This window comes from Balaenoptera musculus, chromosome 15 (genome assembly GCF_009873245.2).
Source record: "Balaenoptera musculus isolate JJ_BM4_2016_0621 chromosome 15, mBalMus1.pri.v3, whole genome shotgun sequence".
Classification (NCBI taxonomy): Eukaryota; Metazoa; Chordata; class Mammalia; order Artiodactyla; family Balaenopteridae; genus Balaenoptera; species Balaenoptera musculus.
Genome location: NC_045799.1, coordinates 67,087,012 through 67,103,183, shown reverse-complemented (window position 1 = coordinate 67,103,183; position 16,172 = coordinate 67,087,012).

Sequence of the window (16,172 nt, the reverse complement as noted above, 5' to 3'; positions counted from 1 at the left end):
TGGGTAGAGCCCGGTGGAAGGGCTGACCTAAAGCAGTGTTAGGTGGACAGAGACCCCGAGGACAGGCTGCTAGGTTCGAATCCTGGTACCATGACTTCCTAGCTGGACAACCTTGGACAGGTTACTTAACTTCCCTGTGCCTCAAATTCTTCACCTGTTCCGTGTGTCTAATTGTATCTATATGATCATTGGGAGGCTTAATTGGGGTGCTTGGTTTATTTACATTTTATATAATCACTAATGTATTTAGTTTCATCTGTAATACTATCTCACTGTTTCTTTAATATTTATCCCACCTGTTTTATATTTCTTTTTCTCTTTCTTTTAGATCAATCGTTTTTTAAATTCCAGTTTTACACCTCTGTTTGTTATTCATTCTTTTGCTCTTCTTTCAGTGGTTATCCTTGTGATTTCAACATGCATTCTTGATTTATAGGAGTCTAGGAAAAACTAGTGATTTTTAGCCCTTCAGAGTCTTAGAACACTTCAATTCCATTTTACCCTTTCTGCCATTTGCTATTTGTTGTGTATTCGAATTCTATGTGTATTTAACATACATATACAGTCGGCCCTCCCTACCTGCAGGTTCCGTATCACAGTTGGTTGAATCCACGTATGCAGAACCCATGGATATGGAGGGCCGACTGTACTATGCCATCCTTGGACTTGAGCATCCTTGGATTTTGGTATTCACGGGGTGCGGGGAGTCCTGGAACCAATCTCCCATGATACTGAGGGATGACTGTATATATAACTCATGTAACTAAGATTATTATTATTAATGTTAGATGTCATAACTAACATTATTATTATTCATGTTAGAAGTCAATATTCACATGGATTTACCAAGATATTTACTTTCCATTGCTCTGCATTCCTTCCTGCATTTCAGTATTTCTTCTGTGATCATTTTCCTTCTTCCTGAAGAATTCCCTTTAGTGTTTCTTTTTCAAGCCTGTGCTAATGATGCATTCTCTTAGTTTTTATGTGATTGGAAATGTCTTTATTTTGCCTTTGAAGGGTATTTTCACTGGGAATAGAATTCTAGGTTGCAAGTTATTTTCTTTCATTTTCATTCCATGATCTTTTGCTTTTTATTATTTCTGTTGATAAGTCAGTTCCTTTGAAGGTATTTTATTATTTTTTTCTAAATGCTTTGAAGATGCCTCTCTTTGGTTTTCATCAGTTTCATTATGATGGGCCTAGTGTGGGGTTATTGTTTTGTTTGTTTCTATCCTGCACTTCATGAATCAGACTTGGGAAAGTTTTCAGCCATTAACTCTTTAAATATTGCTTCTGATCCATTTTCCCATCCCCTTCTAGGGCTCAGTAAATGGCATCACCATCCACTCTAGTCACTCAGTCCAGAAGCCAGGGATCCATCCTTGACTCTGCTTTTCCTCTCAGCCCCCATCCTTACTTCTAATCCATTTGCAAGCCCTGTCCAAGCCTACTTCCACAATTAATGTCCTGCCCACTTTTCTTTCTTTCCACTGATGACACCCGAGTCGAGTCCAAGGCACTGTAGTATCTTGACTGGGCTTCTGCATCAGCCTCTTAAATAAATCTGCCCACTTCTCCAACCCCATCTTATGTCGCTCTCCTTCACTGCAGGCACAGAAGCCACCTGAGTGTCTTGACCACAGGGCCTTGCGCTTGCTGTTTCCTCTGCCCGGAATGCTCTTCCCCTGCATGTTCATGTGGCAAGTCCTTTCTCATCTCAAATGGAACCCCAGGACGTCCTCTCTGGACCCCCGTATCCAGAGTTGTTGTTGCCCGGCTCTGCAGTCATTCTTTTTTTTTTTTTTTTTTTTTAACATCTTTATTGGAGTATAATTGCTTTACAATGGTGTGTTAGTTTCTGCTTTATAACAAAGTGAATCAGCTCTACGTATACATATATCCCCATATCCCCTCCCTCTTGCGTCTCCCTCCCACCCTCCCTATCCCACCCCTCTAGGTGGTCACGAAGCACTGAGCTGATCTCCCTGTGCTATGCAGCTGCTTCCCACTAGATAGCTATTTTACATTTGGTAATGTATATATGTCCATGCCACTCTCTCACTTTGTCCCGGCTTACCCTTCCCCCTCCCCGTGTCCTCAAGTCCATTCTCTACGCCTGCATCTTTTTTTTTTTTTCAAAGATTTTTTTCTTTGGCTGCGTTGGGTCCTCGTTGCTGTGGGTGGGCTTTCTCCAGTTGCAGTGATCGGGGGCTACTCCTCGTTGCGGTGCGTGGGCTTCTCATTGCAGTGGCCTCCCCCGTTGCAGAGCACGGGCTCTAGGCACACGGGCTTCAGTAGTTGTGGCACGCAGGCTTCAGTAGTTGTGGTTTGCGGGCTCTAGAGTGCAGGCCCAGTAGTTGTGGCACACGGGCTTAGGTGCTGTGCGACACGTGGGATATTCCTGGACCCGGGCTCGAACCCGTGTCCCCTGCACTGGCAGGCGGACTCTTAAACCACTGCGCCACCAGGGAAGCCCTCTACGTCTGCATCTTTATTCCTGTCCTGCCCCTAGGTTCTTCAAAACCATTTTTTTTTTATATTCCATATATATGTGTTAACACACGGTATTTGTTTTTCTCTTTCTGACTTACTTCACTCTGTATGACAGTTTTTAGGTCCATCCACCTCACTACAAATAACTCAATTTTGTTTCTTTTTATGGCTGAGTAATATTCTATTGTATATATGTGCCACATCTTCTCTATCCATTCATCTGTTGATGGACACTTAGGTTGCTTCCATGTCCTGGGTATTGTAAATAGAGCTCTGCAGTCATTCTTTATTTCATTTCCCTGTTGTATTTTCATAACACTCCTCGGTCTCTGAAATTCTTTTTTAACTTTTATTGGAGTATAGTTGACTTACAATGTTGTGTTAGTTTCAGGTGTACAGCAAAGTGATTCAGTTATACATGTACATATATCCACTCTTTTTTAGATTCTTTTCCCATATAGGCCATTACAGAGTGTTGAGTGGAATTCCCTGTGCTATATAGTAGGTCCTTATTAGTTATCTATTTTATATATAGTAGTGTGTATGTGTCAATCCCCATCTCCCAATTTATCCCTCCCCCTCCTTACCCCCCAAAAAGAATGAAATAATGTCACTTGCAGCAACAGGGATGGACCTAGATATTGTCATACTGAGTGAAGTAAGTCAGAGAAAGATAAATATCATCGGATATTGCTTATATGTGGAATCTAAAAAAATGGTACAAATGAACTTATTCACAAAACAGAAATAGTCACAGATATAGAAAACAAACCTATGAAACTCTTATTTATTTATTCACTAGCACCAGTTTATCATGAGTCTGCCCCACCAAAACATAGTTACCATGAGATCAGAGTCTTTGTCTGTCTTTGCTCTGTTACTTATGTCATTTTGGGTGTTCTCAGCTCTAAGGAACAAAATGTCCAAACAAAGTAGACTCCACTATTTCAGTGTTATACATATGTATACTGAGGTGCAGAGAGAGAAAATAACTTACCTAAAAATCACACCAGTCATTAGTGGTACATCTTGCATATGAACCTAGGCCTGCTACTTCAAAACTTGTGTTTTTTTACATTATTACTCCAATACCCTACACTATATTAAATAAGGGAATTTAATAATTAACATGTTCAACTGCATTTAATAATGCAGTTACTAGAAGGGGAATCCTTCTACACTGTATAAAGTCCTCTTTTGTGTGTAATCTCGGAGTAATTTTTTACTACAGCAAATTCAGGAAGTAAGGAAATTGCTACTTTTTGGAAACAGAATTTAGGAGTGTCCTTGGCTTAATTTTTTGAAACTTAAAAAAATAATTTTATACTTATAGAAAAGTTACAAAAATAGTTCAGAGGATTACCATGTCCTCTGCTCAGCTTCCCCTAATGTCAGCATACTGCAGGACCATATTGCTTATTAAAACTCAAAATTAACATTGGTATAATACTATTAACTAAACTACAGACTTTATCTGGATTTTACCAGTTTGTCCACTAATGTCTTTTTTTCTGTTCCAGAAACCAACCCCAGATCCCATGTTGCATTTAAGTGACATGTCTCCTTAGGTCCTCCAAATTGACAGCCCTCACTCTTTTATGAACTTGACAATTTTGAAGAGTATGAGCCAGTTATTATATAGAATGTGTCTCAGTTTGGATTTAGTTCATGCTTTGTCATGGTTAGATTGAGGTTTTGCATTTTTTGGCAAGAATATCCCAAAAGCAGTGCATCAGAGGGAGAATGTGACATTGATATGTCTTATTACTGGTGATGTTAAAACCTCGGCCATTTGGTTAAGGTGGCGTCTTCTGGGTTTCTCCACTGTAAAGTTACTATTTTTCCCTATGATCTTAATAAATGTCTTGGGGAGGTGATGTTAAATCATGCAAATATTCTGTCTCTCCTCCTTTGGCCAACTAATTTTAGCATCCAGTAGTGGATCTGGCCTGCAACAATTTTTTTATTACTGGGGTATTCCAGTGGTGAAAGAAAGACATCTTAAAAACCTCACTTAACAGGAAGTCCACAAACAGGGCAGGTGCAGGGTTCTCAGTGCCTCAACAGAGTCAGCCAGGACCGAGGCTCTTCCCTCTGCCGTTCTCAGCAGGTTAGCATGTGTCCTCAGATTTGGCCTTCAGTGACGACATCCAGTTGAAAAAGACGGGGCCTTTCTCTGCCCAGGTGGGGAATGTTTCTCAGATCTACCCCCCTGCTCTCTGAAAACCTCCCCTCAGATCCTGTTGACCAGGAGCTTGGTTACCTGCCTGTGACCAAGTTGCAAGGAAAGCAAAGGAAGTGAGTAACTGGCATTTCCAGCCTGTGTTGGGGGTTGGAAGGATGGGCTCCGGCAGAGAAGAAATTTGGGGGGAATGAGTACTGGGGAGATAGCCCCACGCCTGCCACATTGCATTGTCCCCAGCACCCAAGGCAGCACCCTACACCTGCAGGTGCTCAGTTAATCTCTGTGGAGCCAATGAGTTCTTGGTCTCTTGCCTGGAGACATAATCTGCCATTACCTGGAAGCATTAGAGCTCTGAACTGTGGCCTCAGACAGAGAGAGTGACATGGGGAGCAGATCAGGGGAAAGGTGAGGTCAGCGTGGCAAGGATGGCAGAATGGCAAGGGGGCCCCCAGTGGGAGTCCCCACTCACGACACCTTAGCTTCCTCATGCTTTGGTCTCCAGCAGGGTGATGCACCTCCGGCCCCGCAGTTCCCTCTACCAAAGCCTGGGGAGAAACTACAGAGGCGTTTGTGCAGGAAGGCAGAGAAATCTGTCTGCCACACCCAACGGCCTCTACCAAGAAGGTTCTCCAGAGGAAGAAGGGAGCCAGAGGGAGGTCCCTGCTCTGTACACAAAGGAGTCTGGCTCTGGGAGCCTCGGACACAGCCTGGTAGCTTGTTTGGTAAATAGTGACATTGTTATAAATATTTAATAAGTCAAGGGACTGCAGCACATGAAAAATTGATGAGATCCCTGTGTGGGAAGTGCAGGCTTTCTCTCCACGTCTGCTCTGCGGGAGACACTTAGAGGCTGACATCTGTTCGTGCTGACACCTGTATTTGTGGTGGGGCTGATGAATGGCCAGAGAAATATTCTCCATGTTTAGGAAGCATCAATCCATCAAGCTGGAGTTTAGGCTGAGGGAAGAATTCACAGCCATCAATATTCTCTTGTTTATTAAGCAGCGCGGGTTTTGTGAGACAGCGAGCTTCCTGTCAGTCCTGGGAGCAGCGCCTCCAGAAAGGGCACAGTGGCTCCTTGATGAATGACTTTAATAAGAAGCAGCTTAGAAGTACCTTCCAGTAAGAAACTAATAACAATAATTAGATGTTCCTTAATCATTTATTTATTTTATAATTTATGCCCTGCCTGCTTCTGGAAAAAGAATGGGAGTGGCTTGCAATTAAAACACATCTACCCAGGATGGTTCAAATGAAGATAAACATGAGATCAGAAATCGCACTGAGGGAGTGAATTTTTCTTAATCAACTTTCCTGCTACCCACTGAGAATATCGTATTCCCTCTCCTCGCCAGTCACCTTTGGCTCCTCGGCGCCACGGGGTGTGGCAGATGTAAAGCGGCGGCTGCAGGTGTCACAGGGCAGGTGGGTGAGGCGGGGGCAGGATGTGTGACCTGTGGTCTCAGCATCTCAGCCCTGGGCTTCCAGCCACATTTGGATTTCGTTATGTCGTCGCGCCAAACAAATCTGTGTGTCTGCGGCAGGGTGGCATGAAAAATTAATGCCCCTGTGTCAGAGCTTGTCAGAGTGACAGTGCAGAAAGGGAATAACAGGGGTGACACGTGTGGTGCTTTCTACTTAACAACCACTCTTGTGTTCCCTGACTGCCGTCTCGCAAGCCTGTGTGTCTGGGCTAATGGGGCTTCAGCAGCCAGACCCTCCCTTCAGGCTGAGGGCAGAGAGCCTGCCTCTGCGCAGTAGCTCAGACCATGTGTCTGGAGCGTACTGACCCTCCTCCCCACCCCAGTGGGAGCGGGAGAAGGGGCTGTGGTCAGAGCTGGGTGACCAGATGACCAGTCTTGGCTGAACCATCCTGGGCTTAGAGAATGAGGAGGAAGGCAGCCCCCCAGAGGGTTGTCAGAGAGCAGGCTGGGGCAGAGATGTTCCAGAGATGCTGCAGGGTGGGAGAACCTGGGGAACAGGTGGGCGAGGGGGCAAGGAGAGGAAGAGGGGAAGGCTTAAGGTTCTGTTGCTGCAGAACCTCCACAAGCGGTGGAGTGGAAGTTTCCCCGCACATTTAAATACTCAACAAATGTTTGTTCACTCTGAATCTCAAGTTGGCTTCTTTCTGACCTGTGGTCATAAGGGTGGGAGTTGCCACCTCCTTCCTGCAGCAGGGTTGGTCTAATGTAGAAGTTTAATATCATGGATTCTGGAGCCAGACCACCTGGGTTCAAATCTCAGCTTTTCCACTTCCTAACTTTCTGGCCTTAGGCAAATTGTTTAGCATTTTTATGCCTCAATGTCACATATGTAAAGTACTTAGAAAAATGTCTGGTGCTTGGTGTTAATTGGATTAACGATTGGATTTCCCTGATCTTCATCCAGGGGGGTGGATGAGGAAAGGCCCTGGAGCTCAGTGACCTAGGCTTGGGCCATGTTGAAAGGTCGTGTGGCTGGAGCTTTGGGGAGGGAGTTAGGAGCTTATTGACCTGCTGAATGGCCACGGGAAAATATACATCCTCTTCTGTCTGCCTGAGCCACTGAAAAAAAAAAATCCCCCTTGGCTCCCTTATCCCCCTAGGATGAGCCTAAATGTGATGTTAGGTTTGTAAGATGAACCACCCTCATCCAAGCCAGGGCTGAGCAAGGCACTCTCTTTTTTTGGGGGGGGGCAGTATACCATAATTTTAATTTTTTTTAAACATCTTTATTGGAGTATAATTGCTTTACAATGTTGTGTTAGTTTCTGCTGTATAACAAAGTGAATCAGCTATATGTATACATATATCCCCATATCCCCTCCCTCTTGTGTCTCCCTCCCACCCTCCCTATCCTACCCCTCTAGGTGGTCACAAAGCACCAAGCTGATCTCCCTGTGCTATGCAGCTGCTTCCCACTAGCTATCTATTTTACATTTGGTAATGTATATATGTCAATGCCACTCTCTCACTTCATCCCAGCTTACCCTTCCCCCTCCCCGTGTCCTCAAGTCCATTCTCTATGTCTGCGTCTTTATTCCTGTCCTGCCCCTAGGTTCATCAGAACCTTTAAAAAAAATTTTTTTTAGATTCCATAAATATGTGTTAGCATATGGTATTTATTTTTCTCTTTCTGACTTACTTCACTCTGTATGACAGACTCTAGGTCCATCCACCTCACTACAAATAACTCAATTTCGTTTCTTTTTATGGCTGAGTAATATTCCATTGTATATAGGAAGGCTCTCTCTTTTTTTTTTTAATCTACTCTTTTTTTAAAAAATTTTATTTATTTATTTATGGCTGTGTTGGGTCTTTGTTTCTGTGCGAGGGCTTTCTCTAGTTGCTGCAAGTGGGGGCCACTCTTCATCGCGGTGTGCGGGCCTCTCACTATCGCGGCCTCTCTTGTTGCAGAGCACAGGCTCCAGACGCGCAGGCTCAGTAATTGTGGCTCATGGGCCTAGTTGCTCTGCGGCATGTGGTATCTTCCCAGACCAGGGCTCGAACCCATGTCCCCTGCATTGGCAGGCAGATTCTCAACCACTGCACCACCAGGGAAGCCCTCTCTCTTCTTACGAAATAAAAAGGAAGAAAGCTTTCCTGCTCTTTGTGGAAGTTTAGGATTATTCCTAAATGTTAAGGCAGTGGATCTCTTCCCTCATTGCACATAAGAATCCCCCGGGGAGTTTTAAAATTTGTCTGAAGTCTAGAACCCTCACCTAAGATTCTGATCTGATGGGTCTAAGGTGAGGCCTGGATGACAGGGTATTTTTGTGGTTCCCAGATGCAGTACATTCCTTGTTAACCAGGGGAGGACATGATGAAGGAGTCGGGAGCATCTGCAGGAGTGATGATGACAGATCGGGAAGCTGCGTGCACCTCAGGTATAAAGGCTACGACATGATTTTGCATGGGACACAGATGATAAATGTGGCAAAAATTATGAAGTTGGCTCTAATGGCTGGCGTTCAGAAAAACTCTGGGGTAGATCATTCACTACGGTTTGGGGCTGGGGGGGCCATCGGTTTCCTGCTCTGGCCCATGAAATTCTGTTGACACTTAAGCAAGTGCTAAGAGGTGTTGAGAAGTGAATTTATTTCTCTGGGTTGATGACCTTGTTCTCTGCAGTAGACACTGATAACTGTCCTGCATTATCGCGTCTTCTCTATGCTGCCAGAGGCTGCATTTCCCAGCCTCCTAAGGGTAGGTATGGCCATGTGACTAATTTCTGGCTGGGAGAGTGTAAGAGGAAGTGGTATGTACAATGTCCAGATCACATCTTTTAAAAGGAAGCAGGTTTCCCTCCACTTCCTGTCTTTCCCCCTTCTTGCTGGCCAGAAAATGATAACACCTGGAGCAGAAATGGAAGCCACGTGTCAGGAGGGCAGTGCAATCCGGCAGCTCTGGACTATTGTGTGAGAGAAAATAAAAGCCTTTTATTTAAGGTATCGCATTGTTAGGTCTTTGTTTCAGCAGCATAGCCTGTACCCTAAATAATATATGCTTCCTTTGGCACTAACTTTGGCACACTCAGAATTCTAGGATGAGGGGAATAACTATATAAATGCATAAATAAAATAAGGGAAGAAGGACTTTCACAGCCTGAAGATGGTCATATGCCATAAACAGAGGGGTATGTTTATCTCAACTTTCTGCAAATGAGGCCAATTAGATAAACAGACATTCTAATGTAGAATTTCCTTCTCCTTTGGCCTCACAATTCATCAACGTGAGGAATTATTAATGAAGCTCCCTTAGCTACTGACATTGAACTATCTTCACCTCATTTCCGAGAAAACTCTCTAAACACATGAAGAAATTCATCAGAGCGAGTCTCTGAGGACTCCAAACAAGTGACATGTTGCGAAGCCATATTACTGCAGTGAGACTTGGGAGGATACGGCAATGATACAAGTAAAAGCAGGATACTATGAAAAGGTATTAGAGAAGCAAAAGGAATTTTTGGAGCTACAAAGCATGATTGAAAAAAATGGAATAGCACAATCAAATAAATTAATTAAAAGGCTTTATTAAGAAACCCCTCTAGAACTTGGTTAAAAAAGACAAAGAAACAAAAATCCTGAACGACAAAATACGATGTCAAACTAGATCAAATGATTCGATATTTATGTAAAAGAAATTCCAGAAATACAAAGTGAAGTAGATGGAGGAGAAGAAATAATTGAAGAAAAGAAGAAAATTTACTTGACCTGAATATTTAAATCTTTATGTCAAAAGGGTTTCCTGATTTATCCTCAGGATTAACTGGAAAAAAGAGCCTGCACATGGATATATTTTGTGGATTTTTATAAATTCTAGGTATAAAAAAATATTAAGGTCAGTTAGGTAGGTTAAAATGTGATGATTAAAAAGGACAGGAGGGCTTCCCTGGTGGCACAGTGGTTAAGAATCTGCCTGCCAGTGCAGGGCACACGGGTTAGAGCCCTGGTCCGGGAGGATCCTGCATGCCGCAGAGCAACTAAGCCCATGGGCCACAACTGCTGAACCCTGTACTCTAGAGCCCATGCTCCACAACAAAGAGAAGCCACTGCAGTGAGGGGCCCACACGCCACAGAGAGGAGTGGCCTCTGCTCACTGCAAGTAAAAAAGAAAGCCTGCACACAGCAATGAGGACCCAACACAGCCCCAAATACAGTAAATTAAAAAAAAAAAAAGGGCAGGAAAAAAAATGATGCATCAGATTGTTCCCCTGCAAAAGTGAGTATTAGAAGGCAGTGGCAAAAATGTTTACAGAGTTCTGAGAAAAAATGATTGTGACCCCATAATTCTATACCTTTTCAAACTATTGTTTTTGCATAAGAATAAAAGACAGATATTTTTAGGTGTTCAAAAACTCAGAAAAGATACCATCAACATATAGCCATAAGAAATTTACTGGAAACAGCTCTCCAGCAAAATGGAAAAATTCAAAATAAGGTACTGAACAAAAGGAAGACTTGGTATTCAAAAAACAGTGGTTCCAACTATATACATAATAACATTAAATGTGAATGAATTAAACAATCTAATCAAAAGGCAGAGATTGTCAGACTGGATTTAAAAACAAGATCTAACTATTTGCTATTTACAGAAGATACACTTTAGACTCAAAGATAGAAGTAGTTTGGAAGTAAATAGATGTAAAAGGAATAGTATGCAACTAACAACCATAAGAAAGCTGAATGGTTATACTAATACCAGACAAAATAGACTTTCAAACAAAAAACAGATAAGAGAGGGGCATTTTGTAATGATAAAAGGATTGATACATCAAGAAGATATGACAATTATATATATTCACCTAACAACAGTGCCCCCAAAATACATAAAAGAGAAATAGACAAAATTGAGGGAAAAATAGATAATTCAACAGTAATAGTTGGAGACTTTAATAACCCATTTTCAATGATGGATAGAACTAAGCAGAAGATCAGCAAGGAGACTTCAACACTATAAATGAAATAGACTTAACAAACACCTATAGAACACTCTACCCAGCACCAGCAGAATACTCATTCTTCTCAAGTTCACACATGGGACATTCTCCAAGATAGGTCATATGATATGCCACAGAACAAGCCACAATAAATTTAATAGGCTTGAAATCATACAAAGAATGTTCTCTGACTACAACGGAGTAAAAACAACAGAAAGAAATTTGGAGAATTCACAAATCTGTGGAAATTAAACAACACACTCCTAAACAGCCAATGGGTAAAAGAAAAAATCACAGGGAGTTAGAAAATACTTTGAAATGAATTAAAAGGGAGATACAACATACGAAAACTTATGGGAAGCAGCTAAAACAGTGAAAAATATATAGCTGTAAACACATACATTAAAAAAAAAGAGAGAGAGAAATATCTCAAATCAATAACATGACCTTCCACGCTAAGAAATGGGAAAAAGATGGAACTTCCCTGGCGGTCCTGTGGTTAAGTCTTTGCCCTTCCAATGGAGGGGGCGTGAGTTTGATCCCTGGTCAGGGAGCTAAAATCCCACATGCTGTGCAGCCAAAAAACAACAACAACAAAAAACGAAATGGGAAAAGAACAAACTAAGCCAAAGAAAGCAGAAGGAAACAATAAAGTTTAGAGTAGAAATTAATAAAATAGAGCATAGAAAAATAGGGAAAAATCAACAAAACAAAAAGTTGGTGCTTTGAATAGGTCAATAAAATTGACAAATCTTTAGTAAGAAAAGATCAAGAAAAAGGAGACTCAAATTACTAAAATCAAGAATGAAAAAGAGGACATTTGTGATTTATAATAAGAAATATGGATTTGGTCATCATCAGGTTCTTGGCACAGAGTTCCTAAAACCTTTGGAATTTCCTAAGTGATAAGAGTGATAAAGATGAAAGGAGTGTCTTTTCTTAGTCCTAACACTCCCCTTTCAATCACACCTGAGTTTATGTTGATGAGGTGACTTTGGGAAAGCTCTTAAGGGTTGGGGGAGAGGGGAATTGGTTGCCAGGGGAAACAACCACCTGATTAGAGGGTTGAAACTTTCAGGTCCACCCCCAACTTCCAGGGAGGAAGGGGGACAGGCTGGAGGTTGAGTTAATCACCAATGGCCAATGATTTAATCAATCATGCCTGCATAAAAATCCTTAAAGTACAGAGTTTGGAGAGATTTCCAGTTGGTGAACACAGAGGTTCTGGGAGGGTGGCTTGCTTGGAGAGGGCATGGAAGCTCCTTGCCCCTTCCCACATAGCTTTCCATATGCATCTCTTCCATATGGCTGTCCTGAGTTGTATCCTTTAATAATAAACTGGTAATCTAGTAAATAAACTGTTTCCTGAGTTCTATGAGCCATTCTAGCAAATTATCAGACCAGAAGAGGAGGTCATGGGCACCTATGATTTATAGCCAGTCGGCCAGAAGCACAGGTAACAACCTGGACTTGCAGTTGGTGTTTGAAGTGGGGGAGTGTGTGCAGTCTTGTGGGACTGAGTCCTTTGCCTGTGAGGTCTGTGCTAACCCCAGTAGACCGTGTCAGAGCTATTGAATTGTAGGGCATCTAGTTGGTGTCTGCAGAAAATTGGAGAATTGCTTGGTGTGGGGAAAACCCTCTCACATTTGGTGTCAGCCATGAAATACTGAGAATAGTAGTAGAGATCTGAGAGAAGAAGCAGTTTTTTTTTTTTTTCTCCTTACAACATAACTATTGACCTCACAGAAATAAAAAGGATTATAAGAGAATACTATGAACACTGTAGCCAACAAATTAGATGACTTAGACAAAATGGACAAATTCTTAGGAAGATGTAAACTACCAAAACTGACTCAGGAAGTAGTAGAACATCTGAATAGACTTTTAACAAGTAAAGACATTGAGTTAGTAAAACAAAACAAAATTACCCACCAAGAAAAGCCTAGGCCCAGAAGTTTTCATTGGTGAATTCTACCAAATATTTAAAGAAGAATTGATACTAAACTCTTCCAAAAAAATGAAGAAAAGGGAACACTTTGCAACTCATTCTATGAGACTAGTATTACCCTGATACCCAAACAAGATAAGGACTTCACAAGAAAAGGAAAGTACAGACCAATATCTCATGAATATGAATGCAAAAAGCCTCAACAAAAACTAGACCAAGTCTAGCAATATATAAAAAGGATTACACACCATGACCAAATGGGATTTATCCCAGCAATGCAAGGTTGGTTTAACATCCCAAAGTCAATTAATTTAATAGACAATATGAATAGAATAAAGGACAAAAGCCACACGATCATCTCAATAGCTAAAGAAAGGAATTTGACACTATTCAACACCCCTTCATTATAAAAAAAATACTCAACAACCTAGGAATGGAAGCAAACTTCCTCAACCTGATAAAGAACATCTATGAAAAACCCACAGCTAACATCATACTTAGTGGTAAAAGACTGAGTATTTCTCCCTAAGATCAGGAATAAGAAGGATGTCTGTTCTATCACTCCTATTCACATCATACTGGAGGTTCTAGTCAGGGCAATTAGACTAGAAAATGAAATAAAGGCATCCAGATTGGAAGGAAGAACTCAGATTATCTCTATTTGCAGATGACACGGTCTTGTATGTAGAAAATTCTAAAGGAATCCACTAAAAACAATTAGAACTAATAAGTTGAGTAAGTGTACAGGATGAGAGATCAATCACAAAAATTAATTCTTGTTCTATACACTAGTAATGACAATCTGGAAGTGAAATTAAGAAAACAATTCCATTTACAATAGCATCAAAAATAAAATACTCAGGAATAAACTTAACAAAGGAGATACAAGGCTTGTACACTAAAACTACAAAACATTATTGAAAGAAATTAAAGAAGATTTAAATAAATAGAAAGACATCCCATACTCATGGATTGGAAGACAATATTGTCAAGATGACAATACTTCCCAAATTGACCTACAGATACAATGAAATCCCTATCAAAACCACAGCTGGCTTTGTTGCAGAAATTGACAAGCTGATGTTAAAATTCATATGGAAATTTAAGGGACCCAGAATAGCCAAAAATAAATCTTGAAAAAGTTGGAAGATTCTTACTTCCTGATTTCAAAACTTACTATTAGAAAGCTGTAGTAGTCAAGAGAGTGTGGTACTTGCAATAGGGATAGACATATAGGTCAACAGAATAGAATTGAAAATCCAGAAATAAGACCCTCATATTACAGTCAATTGATTTTTAACAAGGGTGTCAAGACAACCCAATGGGAGAAAGAATAGTCTTCTCAACAAATAGTGATGGGGACACCTGGATATTACATGCAAAAGAATGAAGTTGAACTTCTATCTCACCCCATGGTATAAAAATTGATTCAAAATGATCAAAGACTAAAATTAATGATAAAACTATTAAATTCTTGAGAAAATGTTGATGTAAATCTTGTGACCTTGACCACCAAAAGCACAAACAGAAGGGGAAAAAATAGGTAATCGACATCACCAGAATTAAGAACTTTTGTGCTTTGAAGGACACTATCAAAAGACAACCTATAGAATGGGAGATAATTTTTGCAAATCATATTTCCGATAAGAAATTTGTACTAATATGTATAAAGAACTCTTAAAACTCAACAATACAAAGACACCCAATTTAAAAGTGGGCAGAGATTTATTTATTTATTGGCCCACCACGTGGCATGCGGATCTAGTTCCCGACCATGGGATCGAACCCCATGCTCCCTGCAGTGGAAGCACGGAGTCTTAACCACTGGACCACCAGGGAAGACCTGGGCAAAGAATTTAAATAGTTCCCCAAAGAAGATACACATGTGACCAATAAATATATGAAAAGATGTCAATATCATTAGCTGCCAAATAGATGCAAATCAAGCCCACAGTGAGATTTTACTTTATACTCCCTACAAGGGCTAAAATAAAAAAGACAGGTAATAACAGGGTTGGAGAGGATGTGGAGAAATTGGAACCCTCATACACTGTTGGTAGGAATGCAAAACAGTGCAGCCACTTTGGGGAACAGCTTGGAAGTTCCTCAGAAAGTTAAACATTGAATTAACATACAACCTGGCAATTCCACTCCCAGGTATACATCCAGAATAATCAAAAACAGGTCTTCAAGCAAAAACTTGTATAGGAATATTCATCACAACATTATTCATAATAGCAAAAAAAAAATGGAAACAATTCAAATGTCCATCTACCAATGAATGAATAAAAACATGGTATATTCATACAATGAAATAAGATTCAGGATACATGCTACAACATGAATGAACTGTGAAAACATGGTAAGTGGAAGAAGCTAGTCATAAAAGACCACATAATGTATCATTCCATTTATATGAAATGTCCAGAACAGTCAAATCCATAGAGACAGAAAATAGATTAGTAATTGCCTATGGCTGGGGATGGGAGTGGGGTGAAGGAGGGGTGAGAGGAGTGGGGCATGTTGGGGTGAAATAGGGAGCACTTCCAATGGGTACAGTGTTTCTTGTTAGGGTGCTGAAAATATTCTAAAATAGACTGTGGTGATGGTTGCCCAATTCTGTGAACATACTATTGACAAAATCTATTGAATTGTACAGTTTAAATAGGTGAATTATATGATATGTAAATTATATCTCAATAAAGCTGTTATTGCAAATAAGAACAGTGAAAGCTGGGACTTCCCTGGTGGCACAGTGGTTGAGAATCTGCCTGCCAATGCAGGGGACACAGGTTTGATCCCTGGTCTGGGAAGATCCCACATGCCACGGAGCAACTAAGCCCATGTGCCACAAATACTAAGCCTGCATGCCACAACTACTGAGACCAGATGCCACAACTACTGAAGCCCGCACTCCTAGAGCCCGTGCTCCACAACAAGAGAAGCCACCGCAATGAGAAGCCCGCACACTGCAACGAAGAGTAGTCCCAGCTCGCCGCAACTAGAGAAAGCCCGTGCACAGCAATGAAGACCCAACACAGCCATAAATAAATAAATAAATAAATAATAAAATAAAAATAAAAAAAGAACAGTGAAAGCTGAAGTTGTGTAAGTAATTGTTAGTAT